Source organism: Adiantum capillus-veneris, chromosome 6 (genome assembly GCF_014529385.1).
Source record: "Adiantum capillus-veneris isolate H3 chromosome 6, ASM1452938v2, whole genome shotgun sequence".
NCBI lineage: Eukaryota > Viridiplantae > Streptophyta > Polypodiopsida > Polypodiales > Pteridaceae > Adiantum > Adiantum capillus-veneris.
In genome coordinates, this window is record NC_140936.1 from 167,559,896 (window position 1) to 167,581,546 (window position 21,651).

Sequence of the window (21,651 nt, forward strand, 5' to 3'; positions counted from 1 at the left end):
ACCCAAATCTGAGACGGATTGTCCTTGAGTTGTGCTTTTTGTTCAGTTGTACTTTGATGTAAAGGTCCATTCCATCTAACCATTCATCATCCGTTGACACTGCATCCTTCTGCAGTTCCCATAGTCTTTCATCTAGTTCCAAAGTGTTGATAAAAATAGGAGTTTGTTGAAAGCAGATTTCCTCTTGAGTACTCGAAGTCAAGATTCCTCTTGGGATTCATCAATAACCTGTTGTCATTTCATCTTTCGCTGCTTTGCTACATGAATCTTCTCTAGCAAATCATTGGTTAGTGGCATCCACTAATCCAGTTAGTCATTGGTTCACCATCTAGAGTGGACAACTTAACTGCTCCACTTGCAGATACATCTTCAATGATAAAGGGTCTGTTTCCCTTTTTCTTGAACTTAGAAATGTGTTGCTTAAGGGAATATACTAAAATTAGGTCCCCATTTTTTGAAGATTTTTGTGGACTAGATGTGAATCAAAAAATTGTATTTGTTTCTGTTTTTGTGCATAGATGTGAGCTACAGCTGTTAGCCTTTGCTCATCAAGATTTTCTAAATCTCTGAGCCTCTCGGACAGTTCATGTCCAGTCCACTCAGGATCCTTAGCTACCCTTAGTGTCAACAATAGAAACTCTATGAGTAGTATGGCATCAAGACCAGAACAAGGTTGAAGGGTGTAGCATTTAAAGCTGTCTTGAATGAAACTCTATAAGCTCATAGAGTGGCATGTAGATTCATTGCCCAATCAGTTCCTCCTGAACTAACCACATTAGTCAATACCGAGCTAAGAATTTTATTTGTGTGCTCAGCTTGTCCATTTGCTTGTGGATGATAGGAGCTAGTTTGTTATGGATGACCATAAATTCATTTAGCAGATACTCAATTTTCACATTGAGGAAATGAGTTCCCCTATCACTGGAAATTGCTATTGGAAGTCCATATCTTGTGAATACATTCTCATACAAGAATGCGGCTGTGGTTCTAGTATCATTCTTTTTGGTTGCCTTAGTCTCCACCCACTTGGTCAAATAGTCCATAGCTATAATAATATATTGAGCTTGAGTTCTATAAGTAGGTGGTTGTATTGGCCTGACAAAATCTATGCCCCATTTTGCAAAAGCTCTAGCCCCCATCATCAGTCTTAAAGGCATGCTATCTACTCGGGTTGACATTTTTGCTCATTGACATGCATCACACCTTCGAACATATTCTTTGTCACATCTGCAAAAAAGTGTTGGCCTTCATATGCATGCCATTAAAATTACTCTAGCAGTGGTTTCACTAGAAAAGTGACCTCCAGCTAATACAACATGTGCTTGTCCTAGAATGGGGATATATTCGTCTCCATTTGCACAAAGACGCAAATGTTGATTCCTCTTTGATACAACTAGTTTCCAATAAGATCATAGTCTCTTGCTTCAGTTTTAATTGCTTTTTGGCGGCGTTTACTCATATCCTCTAGAAATGTTATGCTTGATAAGTAAGTAACTAGATATTTACTCCACTTAGGAACAAGTGAAACTTGAAATAATGTCACATGAGGTATGGGTGTTTGTTTCTAGCATTGAAGAAAGTTTTTTACAAATGTGTGAACATCACTTCTCATGGTTGGCAAAAATACTCCAAGCCTCAAGATCCGTTGCATAGTTTGGTCATTCGCAAAGTGAAGTCCTACTACGATAATGTGCGCTTGACTTAGATATTGGGTTTTGTCCTTAGGATTAATGCACAAAAGCAATATTCCATCCCGATTCTTTTGTATAACCTTCCAGCTAGTAATTGAGTCATAGCCAATTTCCCAATTAATAAGGTTGTAATAGGAAGTGGTATTTGAGAATCCACTTGAGCTATGGTCATCAATGAAACCATTTCTTCTGACCAACGGGATATCATTTCCATGGAGAACAGATATGCATCTGGTAGATCATCGTCTACCCCTTTTGGTGGTTTCTTGAAAGAGTTTTTAATAAATGATCTGGTCTTTGGTGTGTGGTGCCCTTTTTTACAACTATAGTGAAATCAAATTCCAAAAGAATGATGAACCATCTCACTATTCTTCCTGTGTTGCATGGCTTGTTGATTAAGTACAACAAAGCTTGGTGTCCACAAAGAACACAAATTTGTTGGCTAATACGTAATGTCTATACTTTTTTATGCCATAGATCATCCCTAATCCTTCCCTTTTAGTGGTTATATAATTTTTCTCTGCCACATTCAACTATCTACTAGCATAAGAAATAGGAAAATCAATTTTTTGTCTCCTAGTTGAGCTAATATACATTCAATGGCAAAATTGGAAGCATCAACATGTATATGGATTATCTTATTCCAATCTGGTGCTTTCAATATTGGGGCTGAAGTGAGAGCTTACTTAAGCTTCATGAAGGATACTTCACATTCATCAATCCGTACAAAGAGTGTAATCAGGCTATACATGGATTTTGCAAGTATAGCATACATGTAAATGAATTTTCTGTAATATCCGCAATGTCCCATGAAAGCTTGAACCCCTTTGACTGTTGTCGGTCTCGGCAATTCAGCGATAACATGAATTTTATCCATATCAATTGCTATGCCATTTTTAGACACTATATGTCCAAGAATTTTTCCTTGCCTGTCCATAAATGTGCACTTTTCAAGATTTAAGCAAATCCTATAAAGTCTACATTTTTTGAATACCTTTTTGAGGTGTTCACAATGATCAGCCCGGATTGATGAATGTACACATAAATCATCCATATATACTTCCAAGAAATTCTGAAGATATTCTTTAAAAGCATGGCTCATCAATCTTTGGAAGGTGGCAGGAGCATTAGTTAACCCAAAAGGCACAACCCTATAGGCAAAAATACCACATTCAGTTGCAAAGGTAGTTTTATGTTGATCTTTGGGATCAACCAAAAGTTGATTGTACCGTTAAAATCCATCTATAAAGTTGTAAGCTTCTTTTCTTGCAATTCATTCTAAAACATGCTTGGTGATTGGAAGAGGATAGTTGTCTTTAATGGTGGTTGCATTTACTTTTTAGAGATTGACACACATTCTTAATTCCCATTTTTCTTGGGCACCACCACAATTAAAGACACCCAATCTGTGTGTTCAATTTCATAAATGAATTTAGCTTCCTTGAGCTTTTCTATCTTTTCTTTGATCTTTGTAGCAAATGTTTTATTATAAGTATATGGACGTTGTCTACTTGGTTTCGCATCATCTCTCATAGGTATGGCATGTTGATAGATTTTTGAATTAACAACCTTGAGATTCTTATAAGACCAAGCAAAGATATCTCGGTATTCTTTTAGCAAGCTTAGCAAAAGCTCTTCTTCTACTTCAGTCAAGTCGTTTGCAATGTAGGCAAGTCTAAGCTCTTTCTCCTAGTTTGGCTAGATCTAGCTTTTTTGCATTTTTAGGTCCTTCATAAGACTCACCGTGTTTTCTTAGTTCCCTTATGTAAAAAATGCGGAATACAATAAGGATCTAGTAGCAAGGAGAGTAGAGAGAGACACGATGCAAAGTAGATTAGTGGCAAATCAAAAACTTTAGATTAGCACACTATACAAATTGATGGCGTCATCCACCCATGCGCTCTCAAGGTAGAGCTTAGATGGCAATTTAAACAACTAGAGCAAGTGAATACAAGGGACTAATAAACCTTACACAAGGATGTGCTGTGTGCGTCAAGTGTGCACACCATTCTACCAAAATACTCATGAAAAGGCCTCCTTATATAGTTGTAAGGGAGTCTCTGAATGCCCATGTGCAACCGCCCTTAGATAGCCAAGTCCAAGTAGGACTCTCCCATGCGCCCATGTGTAGCCGCTTTTGGGTAGACAAGTCCTCCTAGAAATCGGCCACCGACCAAGGAAATACGGCCACCGGACGGCCATTTTCCGATTGTGTTCCGGCCGTTGTCCGGCCAAGATATTCCGGCGAAGGACAAAAAAGTTTCGGGAGCGGAATCGGGGGCTTCCGCCCCCAAGACCCCCAAAGTTGCCCCTGAATTTGCTACGTACCACCCACGATCACAAATAGAGATCTCATCAGCATGCATAGCTGGAATCCACCAAATATATGTGCACCATTGGCTTCTCCACATATGGGGGCCTTACAAACTATGCAGCATATATTGTGGTGGAAAAACTTAGAGAGGTGGGCATTGCAAGTATACCAACACCCCCCCTCAATGAACACCCTAAGATGCTCTATGTTGGCCATGTACCAACTCCAAGTTGATGAAGATGTCGAAGTAGCTGGTCTTTCCCTAGAGCCTTGGTGAAGATATCTGCACAATTATCTTCAGTAGGACAATACTCTAGCTCTAAAATTTCATCCTCAATTATCTCTCGAACATAATGATAGTGAACCTCAATATGCTTTGTGCGTGCATGGAAGACAGGGTTCTTGGCAATCGCCATGCAACTGTGGTTGTCGCATTGAAGTGTTGTTGCTGAATGAAGAGAAACACCTAAGTCCATGAGGACTCGCCTTAGCCAAACTCCTTCACAAGCTGCAAAACAAGCAGCTTTATACTCTGCTTCCGTTGAAGAAAGAGCGATGGTTGGCTGCTTCTTGCTAATCCAAGAAAACACTCCAGAACCAAGTGAGAAACAAAATCCAGAAACTGACTTTCTAGAGTCACAATCTCCTGCCCAATCAGAGTCACAATACCCACCAAGAGTATTTGTGCCAATGCCATAGGAAATGCCATGGCTTAAAGTACCTTTGATGTACTTAAGAACTCGCATACCTGCCTTCCAATGAGATTCTCTTGGTTGGTTGGAAAACCTGCTTAAAACACCTACTGCAAAAGAAGTATCCGGCCTAGTGTTGCACAAGAAAATTAAGCTTCCCACAAGTTTTCTATATTTTTTAATGTCGACTAAGGGAGAAGAATCTTCCATGGAGAGTTTTGAATTTACCTCCATTGGAGTGCTCACAGGTTTGCAATCTATCATGTCAAAAGCTTTTAGGATCTCTCTTGCATACTTTTGTTGAGAGATAAAGATGCCTTTTGAGGATTGCCAAACCTCAATCCCCAAACAATTATGCAACAAACCTAAGTCTGTCATTTCGAATTCAGAACTCAAACTCTCACGAGTTTGTTGGATGAGCTCTTTGTGATCACCTGTGATTATCAAGTCATCAACATACAAGATAATAATGACTTGTTTTCCATTCTCTCTAAGTACATATAAATTCGCTTCAGAAGCACTTCTTCTAAAGCCAAGTTTTTTTAAAAATTGGCCACAATTTGCAGGAACATTTGGTGGTCCTCGTAAGAGGCAGAAGGGTCAAAGACCTACCCGGCGTTAGGTATCACATCGTTAGAGGAGCCTTAGATGCTGTAGGAGTGAAAGATCATAAAAAAGGGCGTTCCAGTGCGTTGCAGAGCATTGTCGCAACTCGTATCATCGCAACGATTCCGTATCAATTGTTCTGATATGTTAAATGTGTAGCTTCTGACATACCATGCTCTTGGAGACTGTTTCAGGCCATATAAAGCCTTCTTCAATCTGCAAACCTTCTGTTTTGAATGGGGTGTCTCAAACCCTGGTGGTTGCTCAATATACACATCCTCCTTGAGAATTCCATTCAAAAATGCATACACGACATCCATTTGGTAAACAACCCTTAAATAGATAGCAGCAAGAGCAAGCACAAGACGAATAGTTGTCATTCGAGTTGTGGGAGCGAAGGTGTCACTAACATCAAACCCTTCAACTTGAGAGAATCCTTGTGCTACTAACCTAGCTTTGTACTTTTGCAAAGAGCCATCAGCTTTATGTTTGAGCTTGTACACCCATTTTGTGCCAATGACTTTTTTCTTTGGATCCACCACTTCCCAAGTGTCATTCTTTATGATGCTGTCGTATTCAAACTGCATCGCTTCCTTCCATTTTGGATCAACCATGGCCTCAAAAGAGGCTGGCTCCTTCACAGAGCCCACAATTTCTATCATGAGAGCCATGTTGATGATGTGTTCGGAGGCTCTCCTTTGCTCCTCTATTCTCTTTGACCGTCGCAAACCCCCCTCCTCTTCATGAGGATTGTGAACTTGAGGGTTTCGAGCATCAAAAAGCTGTTGAGCCCACTTTGGTAGTGGCTTTTTCTGTGATGCTGCAACAGGTTGGTTAGATTTATTTGAGTCATCATCAGACAACTCCTCCTCTTGATTTTTTACCTGACTTTGGTCTGGCACATGGTGAGTTATTTCTTCATTTGATGAGAAAGTGGACGAACCTGGTTTCTCCACTGTATGTGGCCCTTCTTCAAATACCACATCCCGACTTGTGAGTATTTTCTTTGCCTCTGGATTGTAGAGTCTATAAGCCTTAGACTCTTCACTATATCCAAGAAATACGCAAATCTTGCTTTTGGCTTCTAACTTTGTTCTTTGAGAATCAGGAATATGAGCATAACAAAAACACCCAAATGTTTTGAAATGCAAGACTGAAGGTTTCTTAACAGAATAGGCTTCTTGAGGCGTTTTCCCTTTCAAAGCCTTTGTGTAGCTTCGATTAAGAATATACACTGCTGTACTTACTGCTTTGGCCCAAAAGGAATCTGGCATACCCTTGGATTTGAGCATACACCTTGCCATTTCTACCACCGTCCGATTGTGATGCTCCACAATGCCATTTTGTTGTGGTGTGTAAGCTGTAGTAAGGTGTCGTTTTATGCCATGCTAATTGCAGTAATTGTTGAATTCATTTGAGATGAATTCTCCTCCTCGATCTGTGCGAAGCTTCTTCACCTTCTTTCCTGTTTCATTTTCTACAAGCTTTTGCCACATTTTAAACTTTCCAAAAGCTTCAGACTTCTCACGAATGAAATACACCCACATCTTTCTACTAAAGTCGTAGACTAACAACAAAAAGTAGAAAGATCCACCTAAAGCCGATGTAGACATTTTTCCACAGAGATCTGCGTGTACCAACTCTAGAGGAGACTGAGCTCGATTACTACTCTCTTATGGAAATGCCTTTCTTTGTTGCTTGCCCATCATGCAAGCTTCACAAACTTCATTCATCTCTGAGATTTGAGGCAAGTGTGCTACCATCCCAGTTTTTTGCATCTCTTTTAGCACAGCAATGCTTAAGTGACCAAATCTCTCATGCCATAATTGAGTTGTACCTTTTTCTGTAGTGACCGTAAGTGTTGAAAGTTCGTAGAGGTTGTTGCGCCTTACACCCTTTCCCACTGTGTTGCCTTTAGAATCCAAGATTTTTGCTCCATTTTTCTTGAAACGGACTTCAAGATCACGATCAGTGATTGCAGCAATGGACAACAAATTCTTCTTGATTTGAGGCACGTACAACACATTAGAGAGCTCTTTAGTTTCACCTGTAGCTGCTAAAAAATAAATTGTCCCAGACCCTTCGGCTAGACATTTGGAATTATTCCCAGCAATTACACTTATGGGTTCCTATAGAGGCTTCCAAGAACTATACCAGTCTTACTTACTAGTCATATGTCGGGATGCACCACTATCTAGAATCCAAGAACCATCAACAAGCGGAGTTTGTGTTGATGAGCATACCTCTTCTATGACAGCCCATAGTTCAAGGTCTGTTTCAGCATTGTTGGCGGATTCTCTTTCCTTCCAAGAAGCTTTCATGGTGCCATTCTTCTCATCTGCTTTCTTCTTTCTACAGTCTTTAACAGCATGACCCTTCTTGTCACAGTAAAAACAGCTACCTGAAAATTTCCTCTTCTTGGGCTTCTTCTTAGAAGCATTTGACGTAGTCCCCTTGCCTTTTGCATTGGCTATGAAAGCAGCATCACCTCCACCATCCCTGGTTCTGAGTCGTAGCTCCTCTTCAAGCAACATTGCACTTAGTTCTTCAAACATAAGAGGGGTTGGACGAACTTGAGTGTTGAGTGCCGTAACGAGACCATCATATCTCGCCGGAAGTATGCGAATGCAACACCGAGCTAAATCTTCTGGAGAAATATCCACACCAACGGCAGCTAATTGATCTTGGAGGTCCTTAATCCTCTTGATTTTCATTACATCTCTATAAGTGTGATCTTTCAAATTAACCCTGTGATTGACCCACTTGCTTCAATTACAAGTAATTGTTTCCCCAATCCTGAGTTGTACTTGTCGCATGATTGGTCTTCCCAAGATGATTTCATAGTTAAGTTTCTTTTCAAAGTCCACTATTGCAAAAGTATGTTAATAATCAGTTCCACAGGAACTAACTATTACTTTTTCAAGCAGTCATAAGGGTCTTTCGATGTGTCCATCAGCCAATTGTAATTTCATTTGAGCTTGTCTAATGGCTGGTTTTCCCCATGATTCCCATACTACTTTTGTGGCTAATGGCTATGCCTGCCCCAATATCCAGTATTGCCATGGTTTCTATATCATTATATATCACTGGAAGGGTTGTGTTTCCTTCTTTCCCTTCATATTATTCTTAGACTTTGTTCATTGGGACGGATCTAATCTCTTTGCTATCCAATTCGTGTTTCAATTTACCCAAATTTTTTGCGATTAGCCCTGTTATCGCCACCCTCTCTAGAGTTTTTTGTAGATCATTCCATGGATATGGTCTCATTTTTAACAGTTCTCCCAAGGTAAGAGTGCATTGAATGGGTGTAGACATGATTGAATGGATGTTGTCTACCTCTAGGGTATGTTCTGCTCTCTTTATCTGAGTGGTTTTACACACTATGGATTCATCTTTGTTGTCTCCTAAGTAAGAGGGTAGTGTTCTCAGCGTCATTGGTTTAGATATTCTTGATGCTTCAAATCCACAATCCCCATAAAAGGATTAGATATCATTGTCCATATCATGAGGTAAATGGTCTAACCAAACTTCCTCTATAGGAGCCAACTTCAAGGTTATGCTCCCATCATTAATCTCCCTTACTTTTTTCCAAAAATGTCTTGGCCAGTCTTCTTCCACAAACGGAATTCCATCTAAAGCGTCTGTCAGGCACTATGAATTTTGGCTCTTTAGTTTCAAGGTGGGGTTCTACCACCACTTTGGATTTCTCTTTACTTGTTTCTACCACAAGCTCCTCAGGTTTTGCTAGACTCTCAAGCTTGGGTTTTTGTTTTTCCAGCATCTCTAGAGTAATCCTTACCAAATTTTGATAAGCTTCGAGCTTAGCTGCTTCCATATCTAGAGAATGATAGTTTTTCCATTTTCCATGTTTTGACGTGCTTTAAGTCCTGCTTGGTAAGCTTCCAAGGCTGCATTAATAGACTCAAAAATTTCGTCTACCAAAACTGATCTTCCAGATTTTATTGTGGTTTCTTTGATTTCATTTCCCGTTTCTTTCACTTTTTCCTGGAATAGTTTCTTGGCTTTCTCCCCGTTTCTCATACCTTTGACTTCTTCTTTTCTTGGTCTTTTTAGAGGAAATTTTAGTGTTCTTTGATTCATCAAAGGAGTTATGTTTCTTTTTCTTAGCTTAGGCTCTAGTGATCACCTTGATTGGAACAATAGGTTCACTCTCCGATGAGCTACTAGGTATCACTTTGACTACATTCACTACTATTTTTCCCTTGTTTAAAGGATTTATTGGATAGTCTTCAAGGAAGTGTCCCCCTTTTTTGCAACATTGTCTATAAAAAGCTTCAACTGGCTTAATGTTCTTGTTCGATTTTGGGTATTCATTTTTCCAATGATCATCTGCACCACAGTTATGGAAATTTCTAGTCCTTGGCTTAATCAATGATCTTACCATAGGAGGTCTAACACCTTGATTAGCTACATAGTATGTCGATGTAAGCTCTAGTGTAGCATAAGTCACAGGTTCTTCCATTGGAGGTGGATGTGAATTATACCACTCCCCTTCTACCACTACTATAGATGGACTAGGCTCAACATAAGGTGTAGCAGGCACTAGTGCTTGTTCATCTATGACTCCTTCTGAATGCATGCATTTAACAGGTACTGCATTATGTCCAAGATATGAAGGTTGTTGACCCAACACTGGTTGTGGTCTTTCCATACCCATGGGTGGTCTTTGTACCGGGGCAATAGTAGGCTAATATCTATACATGGGTTGTCATTATGGCCTCATGGGCACATATTGAACATTTCCATCGTACTTTGGTTGGTAATAGCACTCAATGGTCTCATGGTTGGTCCATTTATCCTCAATAGCACACCATTTTTGTGGCCTAATCGGTTGTCCCTGTTGAGGTATCCCTTGCCCTGGTCCTCTCATAGGTGCTTTTTGCATGTTATTCATCATTTTGTTCATCCTTTTGAGCATATCTTCTATGGCTGTTAGTGATGTTGCAACAGCTGTTCCCACTTGTGCTGGTTTTGAGGATGTTGTTTTCTCACTTTAAGTATCGTTAGGGATATCTTCTTCATTGAAAATATCACAATTGTCTCCCAAGTCAATAGCATCCAATACACATTCTTCTAGGGTCATATGCTTCTTGCTATACAGTATAGCATGAAGTTCTTTGTTCAGCAATCCTTCTAGAAACAATGACACTAGTCTTTCTTCTACAGGTATTTCTAGTTTTGGGCATCTTGCAATGTATTGTTTCATCCTTGTTTCTGTTTGAATCTATAGATTTGAGCTACCATATTATGTTTGATCCCAGTTTTGGAACATGTAGCTAAAAATCCCTGAGCTAATGTATTTAAGTCCATGATTGAACTTGGTGGAATGTTTTGGAACCATGTCAACAATTTTCCTTCTAATGTGATTCCAAATCCCTCAATTGAGTGTGGAAATCAAATATTCATTCTGCTCTTAGCACATGCTTAAAGCTTGCTAAGTGTTCATATGGATCCCCATATCCACTGTATTTTTTGATCCATTTTTGAAAATCAACTGTTTTGACACATCTATGTGGTTTGCCTCCAACTCTTTTGGCAGTTGGTCCTATCTCGAGTCCTTCAAACAAATTTGTTGGAAATAGTGACTCGTGTAGCCCTAGAATTGTGTCAGATAGAGATCCTAGAATGACCAATAATTTTTGAAAATATATCTTTGAAACTCTAGGTACAAGATTGAATTTCTCTTAGGCCTATCACCCACAAACGAATGGCTAAAGTGAGATAGCCAATCTTACAATACTCGATCTACTAAAGACTTATGTTACAGAAGTAGATCAATGCTCACAATGGAAAAAGTACTTACCTCTTGTAGAGTATACGTACAATAACATTGTCCATACTTCTATCGAAAAAGCACCTTTTGAAATCATAGAGGGAAGACCTAAAAGTTCCTTACTACTTAAAGTACACGAGAAGATCTTTGTTGCTGACGAGTATAGTCGTGGCCTATCACCCACAAACGCATGGCCAAAGTGAGATATCCGATCTTACAATACTCAATCTACTAAAGACTTATGTTACAAAAGTAGATCAATGCTCACAATGAAAAAAGTACTTACCTCTTGTAGAGTATGCGCACAATAACACTATCCATACTTCTACAGAAAAACCACCTTTTGAAATCATAGAGGGAAGACCTAAAAGTCCCTTATTACTTAAAGTACATGAGAAGATCTTCGTTGTCGATGAGTGTAGCCATGACCTACAAGAATATTTTTAAAAGATTAAGGAGGCTATATCCATCTCTCAACAAAGGCAAAAATCTGTTGATGACAAGCACAGAAGGGATTGAACGTTCCAAGAAAATACTTGGGTCTTACTTAAGTTTCCCAAGGCTCGATTGAGGCAAACGACACGCAAAAATCCTACGGGCCATCAAAAGTATTATGCTAAATTAGCAAAAAGATACTATGGTCATTTTCAAATCTTGAATCCAATCAATGAGATGGATTTCAACTCAAGTTGCCCACCCGTTGGCTCATACACAATGCTTTTCATATGAGCCTACTTAAGCCCTAGAGAGCCACCAAGTGAACCAATTATTGAAGACCCTCTCAAAATCGAAGACCAAGAAGAGGCTACAACCCGAAGCTATCCTTCGGCATGAAGACAAGGTACTACGACATGGTAAGATTATTTGACAGTATCTTATTAAGTTCAAAAATTATCCTTTTGAAGATGCTAGATGGATGCAAGGAATACAACTTAAGGATAGTATGAACTTTGTCAATGCTTACAATGCTACATTAGAGTAAGCAAATGTACAAAAAAAATTTAAATGACCAATGTTTTTGTCTTATAAGACCAGTTCTGTCTTTATTGTGCAAACATTTAAGTAGTATTGCATGCTTAGAATCATGTTTGTGATGACGAAGTCTCTCAAACACCAAGTAGAATTTGTCACTCTACTTGGAAGAATGAAATGGACTAAAGAGAAGACATGCTTGCGCTAGCTATGTCTCCCAAGCACCAAATGGATTAGGCATCCATCTTGGAAAGATGTCGTAGGGTGAAAAGGGATCCTCTATCTGCTAAAAAACATTGACTAATGGCTAAAGCTTTATCTCTTCTACCTCATAGTCGAGGACGATTATGATTTCAAGAGAGAGGTAATGTCATAAAATCTAATATCTAACCAACCCAAATGATCTTCTCATAGTAAACTGATCATTTAATGTGGGAGAATAGATGGGAAAAAGGGCTAGAATATAGACATGTGCTTATGGGTCTATCCCAACATGGGGCCAATGGTAAAGGGGACCGAACGAGAGATGAGCTGTCAAAGATCAAATGTAACTAATGGAGCTTAAAGGCCTTAGGGTTAGCTTCATTCAAGACCTCCAATGGTTAGTGTTGAAAGTCCTTTGACCTAGGTGAGCTAGGGTTGTGCATGAGGTGGGAACCCGGCCCAAGTTTGGGGTGCTTGTCGTGCTTGCTAACTAAGGTGCTTGAGGTGCTTAATGACTAAGGTGCTAAGGTACTCCATGACTAAGGTGCTTGAGGGTAAGATGTTCAAAAACTCAAATCATATCCCTATTCATAAAGGGGTGAGCCCTCATTCTAGGGGCTAGAGAGAGAACACACACACCCTCACACAAGGCAAGCTTGGTACCAAGAAGGCAAATAGGACACTTGTCAAGCTCCTCCTCATGTTACCCTCATAGTGTGCCTAAAGCCTATTGGTTAGCCTCCCTATTAGCAGCAAGCTAACATAGAAACCATCGATACTATTTTTTGGAGTTCTCATTGTAAAACACTTATTATTCTGATAAAGCAAAAATATTGTAACTCCTATTTTCTCGGATAAACTTTGTAATTGGTGAGTCGGGGCTACAAGCTTCCAGATTGTATCAACCTGTCATTACCCATCTTTGGTAGAACTCCCAGATTATTAGTTTTGACCACCAAAAACCTTGGCTAAGGTATAAAAGTCACTTTTTATAAGTTATTATTAAGTTTTTGGATAATGAAATACACAGCGTGAGCTAACGGTGCTCACTCCTCTCCTTCTCGCACTTCCTACTTCCTCCCCGGTTGTCACATTGCAGTCGCGTTTGTTGCATTGCAACCACAGGTAAGAGCTCTACGCATTGACGTAAGTACATCACAGTATTTCGTAGCTTTTGGCATCGCCGACCTGCGATGTAATTTCATCATAACTAGAAATTTACACTTTCAAATCAAAAACTAAGCATAGGCGGGATATTGGGGCATCATTGCTAAGCATTTAGATGCATTCTGGGTCCAAAATGAGTAGATAAAAAATCCATTGCTTTAATAATCGCAATTTTGGAACTTAATCTAAAGTGGGGTTTGAGATCATAAGCATGTGTGCTTAGGTCTTATAAACATGTCCTAGAATTTTTGTTATGTTTGGATATCATTTGATGCTGTAACGGATGTGATTTGTTTGTCGATGAGCACTTGAGTGTATCTTGAGTTAGATGTGAGTTGTTAGTTGTTTTTTGAGAGATTGACAACCTCTTGTAGCCTCTATGCACTAGTCGAGTCAGCTTCATCCCATGGATTGACAATTTAATCGTGGTTCTTGCTAATACTGCAATAAGATAGAATGGTGAGGTTAGCCATGCGTCCCACATTTGGCACCGCTATCGGGGATTGAAGAGACCTAAACTAGGAAAAAACACAAGCGTCTTGTGAAGTTATTCTTTAACTTCCTCTAGGATCTCCTAGAGTTGAAACTTTCTTTTAGAAATCGCATAGCCTAAGATTGTCGTCTTTTGCTGTGTAGAGGTAGCTTGGAAGTAATCATACTTGCTGAGTGCCTTTAGGATTGTAGGAATAAATTAGGATTTTGAGGATAATTGAGAGACGAGACAAGTCTTAAGATCAATGCTCAAAAAACCATAAAAGATAAGAAAACGAGTGTTTGTGAACACTTTTCACAACCCCATTGCATGAGAATCTAGGAGTAGGGTAAGTAGGATCCAAGGTGGATTTCAGAACATTGATCTCTCTGAAAAGAATCATTGTAAGTTGTTATTGGAAGTTGCAGAATTTCAGGTCTACGACTAGAAATAGCACGAAAAGACTCCAAACCACTCAATCCGAATTGAGAGTAAGCTTAAAAGTTTTCTGAACCAGTGGGTAAGTTCAAGGACACGTCGAGGTAAAAATTTCAAGAGTTGGCCAAAACTCATATTATTTACTTTTTCTTGATATTTTAGACCAAATTAAGTTTTGACTTGATTCATAGGCTTACAATAGCTCATAAAAGGACCGTCCTTGAAAAAAGTGCAAAAAAGTTGTTCATTTCAAGCCTGAAGTTAATAATCACGATTATTAACTTTCAGCTTAGATTTGACCAAGGTTCATAACATTGACTCATTGCATGTGTACAAACAACTTTTGTAAAGGCACAAAAGATTTGGATCACCAAACTGGCAAAAAACTGGGTAAAAACTAAACTTTGTACTGACTTTCTTAATCTTGAGTGTAATTGGGGAAAAATTTGTCCAAATTTGTTGAAATTTGATTCATAGGCCAAAAAGATGCAAAAAGTTGCCAGTTGTAAATAATTGCGATTATTTACATCTGTCCCATTTTTCAACTTTTCTGACCAAGTTGGCATATCACTAGCTTTACCATGCCGTAATAAGCCCACAAACCAAATTTGGTAAGATTTGGATCATTGGATTGAAAATTGTGACCAAATTTGCAAAGTTAGTCTGTGGACAGAAAATTGATGACCATTTGACCAAAACTTGTCCAAACTTGTTGAAACTTGGCTAGAGACCTTAACTTGAGGTGCTTAACAGATCTGTGTCAAAGTTGGGACAAAAATTTACAAAAATATAGCTGGAGTAAATAATCGCGATTATTTACATCTACTTCAAAAAATGAAAATTTTGCATGTTTGAGCATACCATAAGGTCAAGCATATCAAGTAGACCACCCAAATCAATTTTGGTGAAATTTGGATCACAAAAGTGAGATTTAAGCCAGATTCTTGACATCAAAGTCTACGGACATAAAACAGTTGATAAACTTGAACAGAAATTGTCTAAACTTGTTGAAACTTGTCCAGGGACTTTAGCAGTTTGTATACTTGCCAAACCAAGCCAAAACGTGCAAAAAACTAGCAAAAGTAAATAATCGCGATTATTTACTATTGCTATCCAAGGACACCAGTTTTGACTTTTAAACTTGTACAGTGTTAGACCAGCATAATTACAAAGCCACCGGGCAATTTAGGGTTCAATGGGATCCAAATTGGTACATGTTCACTCAGTTTTCAAGTTGCAGATTAATCCTTTGATTTTTTACCAAAGTCGAATCTGAAAGTCAATTGTTGACTCCCATAGTTCGAATTGAAGTGATACACATAGACCAATCACGACAATTAGCAAAAACTCTACTATCTTTATAGAAGAATAGCTAACTTGATCAAATTTGTACAGGAATCAGGTTGCAGACAAGGAATCGGTAGTTTGCAGAAAGTTGCAATCGAGTCAAGTGGAAATTGACAACAAGTCAATCCAAAGATAAGTATTCTATCCAGGGCTTCACAAGTCTTTATGAACCTTAGATCTGGTCGTGTACTATGAAATCAGGGCATACTCGAAGAAGCTTCCAATAGAGTATCCACCAAAGAAAGCGTAAATCAAGGCAATTCCTTGCACACTGTTTTGAAAGAAGTCTCAGACACTTTTTCTAATTCGAGGTCCAAAATGTCTTCTTATTCGACTCACTCGAAAACCGGAACGACAATACGCTATAAGCATATACTCACCTTTTATAAGACTAATCGCCATGGAGCTTAGGTTTATCTGGATCCTAGCAAAGAGTACGCTATTCTCATTGATGACCATGGGATTGAGTTCAAAGAAGAAATCAGGACAAACAAACAAGGAAAAATGTACATAGATCGAAAGGGAACTCACTATTTACAAGTTGAAACCCTGGCATGATAGACAAATGGGGGTTAGAAGTAAACACCATAATCCTAGATATGTCTTAGATGGTACGATTGACTTAGAAGACAATTGTGATATTTTCAATGAAGAAGATGTCCCTAAGGATAACCAAAGTGAGAAAACAACATCCACTAAACTAGCACAAGTGGGAACGGCTACTGCAACACCGCTTTCAGCCATAGAAGACATGCTCAAAAGGATGAATGACATGATGAACAACATGCAAAAAGCACCTAAGAGGGGACCAGGACAAGAGTTACTTCAACAAGGACAACTAATTAGGCCACAAAATTGGTGTGCAATCGAGGGTAAATGGACCAACCATGAGACCCACGAGTGCTACTTCCGACCAAAGTATGATAGGAATGTTCAGTACGTGCCCGTGAGGCCACAAGGACAATCCATGTACAGATATCAACTTAATATGGTCCAAGCTCAAAGACCACCTATGGGTATGGAAAGACCTCAACCTGTGTTTGGTCAAAAACCTCCGTATCCAGGACATAATGCAGTGCCTGTAAAGTATATGAATTCTGAAGGAGTCATAGATGAACAAGCACTAGGGCCTGTTACACCTTATGATGAGCCTAGTCCATCTATAGTAATGGTAGAGGGAGATTGGTATAATTCACATCCACCGCCAACGGAGGAACCTGTGACTTATGCTCCACCAGAGCTCGCACCAATGTATTATGTAGCTAATCAAAGTGTCAAACCTCCTATGGTAAGACCCATGATTAAGCCAAGAACGAGAAACTGTCACAACTGTGGTGCAGATGATCCTTGGAAAAATGAATGCCTAGAGCCTGACAAAAACCTCAAGCGGGTTGAAGCTTAATGCATACAATGTTGCAAAAAGGGAGGACACTTTCCAGAAGATTGTTCTAAAAATCCTTTAAACAAGGGTAAAACAGTAGTAAACGTAGTCCAAGTGATACCTAGTAGCTCGTCTGAGATTGAACCGATTGTTCCAATCAAGGTAATCACTAGAGCTCGGACTAAGAAAAAGAAACACAACTCCTCTGATGATTCGGACACTACAAAATCTGCCTCTCAAAAGACCAAAAGAAGCAGAAGCAAAAGGTATGAATTGAGAAGACAAAGACAACGAGCTGAAATCAAGGAGAAAGCAAAATAGCTATTCTAGGAAAAGGTAAAAGAAACTAGAAGCGAAATCCAAGAAACGACCGCAAAATCTAGAGGATCAATTTTGGTTGATAAAATTTTTGAGCCTATTGATGCAGCCTTGGAAGCTTACCAAGCAAGTTTAAAAGCGGGCCAAAACATGGAAAACAAATGGAAGAACTATCCTTCTCCAGACATGGTAGCAGCTAAGCTTGAATCTTATCAAGATTTGAGAAGAATTACACAAGAAATGCTGGAAAAACAAAAACCCAAGCTTGAAAGTATCGTAAAACCTAAGGAGCTTGTGGTAAGAGACACTAAAGAAAAATACGATGTGGTGGTAGAACCCCACCTTGAAACAAAAGAACCAGAAGTTATAGTTCCGGATAGCGAAGATGCTATAGACGGAATTCCATTTGTAGAGGAAGACTAGCCAAGACACTTATGGAAAAAAGTTAGAGAGATCAATGATGGGAGCCTCACTCTAAAGTCACCTCCTATAGAGGAAGTTTGGTTAGACAATCTACCACCTGATATGGACATGAATGTACAATCCTTGTATGGGGATTGCGGATCTGAAGCTTCAGGAATGTCGAAACCATTGACCTTGAAAACATTACCCATTACTTGGGAGATAATGAAGATGAATCCATAGTGTGTAAGACCACTCAAGTAAAAAGAGCGGAACAGACCCTAGAAGTAGACAAAATTCATTCAATCATGTCTACACACATCAAATGCACTCTTACTTTGGGAGAAATGTTAAAACTCAGACCATATTTATGGAATGATCTACAAAAAACCCTAGAGAAGGTGGGGATAACGGGGCTAATCTCAAAGAAAAATGGAAAATTTGAAAAATGAAATGGATAACAAAGAGATTTGATCTGTTCCAATGAACAAAGTTAGAGAATATTATGAAGGAGAAGAATGAAACATAACCCTTCCAATGAAATATAATGACATTGAAACCATGGCAATACTAGATAGTGGAGCAGGCATAGCCATAGCCACGAAAGCAGTATGGAAATCCTAGGGACAACCAGTCATTAGACAAACTCGAATGAAATTGCAATTGGTTGATGGACATATTGAAAGACCCTTAGGACTGCTAGAGAAAGTGATAGTTAATTCCTGTGGGATTGAATACCAACACACTTTTGCCATAGTGGACTTTGGGAAGAAACTCAATTATAAAATCATATTGGGAAGACCTTTCATGCGACAGGTACAGCTTATCCAAGATTGGAGAAACAAATATCTGTACTTTCTTGTTTTGTTAGAACAAGGGTTAATTTAAAAGATCACACTTATAGAGATGTCTTGAGAATGCCCATAAAAGAGTTTGATTCAGTCTCTTCAGCTGAAACTAAGCTTCCTTCTTGGTTAAACAAAGACACTCCTATTTGGATGTACGGAGCTTTAGAAAACGGAAGCCTCAAATGAGAAGAATGCACTTTAGAAAGGGATTGCACATGCGAAGCCTATGTACCTGAACCCTTTCCAGAACATTTGTTTGAGCCATTTGAATGGACTCAAATTTCAGCGACAATGGATGTATGTGTGAATACGTCTATGCCTACTCAATTTTGCAATGAGGATGGCTACGACATAATTCCCATCCAAATGATTTCAACCCTCAACGTTGAAGATGAAATTGAGGAATCCAAGGACTTGATGAAAGCTCAACAAGTCTTTTTAGACTTCTACTATGATGCAGCAGATGAGTTAGATGAACACTTAGCTACCTCAGAAGATTCAGGGTAAAAAAAAAAACATGTGAGAGCTAAGCTACTCTTGAAAGGAGGAGAGGAAAAGTTTTTTGACTTTGCTAACCAAAAACCAAGAAGACAAAAATGGTATAGACAAAAAAGAGACACCAGAAACGTGAATACACAACTTATGCCATCAATCTCCAGTAGAACACAATTCCTGATGCAGATAGAGGCACATGATTGTGTCAAGGACAAAATCACTAGTAGATAGCCTTCAAACAAAAATCCAAAAATGTCAAAAATAGCGAGAAAAACAAGGAAGGATACTCAAGCAAAGCCAAACAAACAGGACAAGGGGCCAACCATGACACGAGTTGAGCGGAAAAAGAAATATCAAGAGTTAAAAAAAGCTCTAAAGGAAATATATACGACCGAAATGGAAACCACGGAAGAGGATGGTAAGGATGTAAAGAGTGTTCCATCCCATTACAAAAAATATACTCTCTAAGACAGAAAAATCATAGTCGAGCAACCTATTAGGGAATTACGGAAACAAGGCGAGTCCTACGAAGGCCCGAGAATGCGAAAAAGATAGACTTGGCTGAACCAGGGGAAGAACCTAGGCCTGCTTACATTGCAAATGACCTAACAGAGGAAGAAGAAGAGCTTTTGCTAAGCTTGCTAAAAGAATACCGAGATATCTTTGCTTGGTCTTACAAGGATCTCAAGGGTGTTGATCCAAAAATCTGTCAACATACCATACCTATGAGAGATGATGCGAAACCAAGTAGACAAAGGCCATACACATATAATGAAAATTTGCCAGAAAGATCAAAGAAGAGATTGAAAAACTAAAAGAATCCGAATTCATTTACAAAATTGAACACACAGATTGGGTGTCTCCAATTGTGGTAGTACCCAAGAAGAATGGAAAATTACGAGTGTGTGTCAATCTCAAAAAAGTGAGTGCAGCTACCATTAGAGACAACTTTCCACTTCCAATCACTGAGCTTGTTTTAGAATGAGTTGCAGGGAAAGAAGCTTATAGTTTCTTAGATGGCTTTTTAGGATACAATCAACTTTTGGTTGACCCAAAAGATCAGCATAAAATTGCTTTTGCAACAGAATGGGGTATTTTTGCTTATCCGGTTATGCCCTTTGGGTTAACTAATGCTCCAGCCACCTTTCAAAGATTGATGAGCCATGCTTTTAAAAAATATATTAGGAAATTCTTGGAAGTATACATGGATGATCTATGCATACATTCGTCAGTCCGAGCTGATCATTTTGAACACCTCAAAAAGATATTCAAAAAATGTAGACTTTATAAGATTTGCTTAAATCCTGAAAAGTGCACATTCATGGGTAGACAAGGAAAATTTCTTGGACATATAGTGTCTAAAAATGGCATAGCTACTGATATTGAAAAAAATCATGTCATTGCTGATTTGCCTAGACCAACAACAGTCAAGGGGGTTCAAGCTTTCATGGGGCATTGTGGATATTACAGACGGTTCATTTACATGTATGCTATAATTGCAAAACCCATGTATAGCTTGATTACACACTTTGAATGGACCTAGGCATGTGAAGAATCCTTCATGAAGCTTAAGCAAGCTCTCACCTCAGCTCCAATAATGAAAGCACCAGATTGGAATAAGATATTCCACATACATGTAGATGCTTCCAATTTTGCCATAGGCTGTATATAGCTCAACCAGGAGACGAAAATTTTGATTTTCCTATCTCATATGCTAGCCAACAGTTGACATGGTAGAAAAGAACTACACCACCACCAAAAGGGAAGGATTAGGAATGATCTATGCCATAAAAAAGTATCGACATTACCTACTCGCAAACAAGTTTGTGTTCTTTGTAGACCACCAAGCTTTATTGTACTTGGTCAAAAAGCCATGCAGCACAGGAAGTAGTGAGATGGTTCACCATTCTTCTGGAATTTGATTTCATTGTGGTTGTAAAAAAACGCACTACTCATCAAAGAGCAGATCATTTGTCAAGAATTGTTTCAGGAGAATCACCTAAAGGGGTAGACAATGATCTACCAGATGCCTATTTGTTCTTCGTGGAAATGATACCTCGATGGTTGGAAACCATGGTATCATTGATGACAATAGCTCAAGTGAATTCACATATACCACTTTCTATTACAATCGGATTAATCGAGCAATCGACTATGTATCAATTACTAGCTGGTAGGCTATACAAAAGAAATCGAGATTGAATATTGCTCTTATGTATTAATCCTAAAGAGAAAGACCAATACCTAAGTCAAACACATATTACCATAGTGGGACTTCACTTTGCAGAAGACCAAACTATGCAAAGAATCTTGAGACTTGGAGTATTTTGGTCGACTATGAGGAGTGATGTTTGCTCTTTTGTAAAGGACTGCCCTCAATGTCAAAAACAAACACCTATACCTCACATAAGATTGTTTCAAATGTCACCTAGTCCAAGGTGGAGTAATTAACTAGTTACTTACTTATCCAAGTCGTTCTTCTGCAGGTATCTCCATCTCTGGGAATCTGG

General features: G+C 38.9%; 1 pseudogene; it reads right to left on the reverse strand.

Moving 5' to 3' along the window:
• Nucleotides 1-4,208: 4,208 nt before the first annotated feature.
• LOC147456674 (secreted RxLR effector protein 161 pseudogene) lies at nucleotides 4,209-4,961 on the reverse strand (annotated as a pseudogene).
• Nucleotides 4,962-21,651: the final 16,690 nt, after the last annotated feature.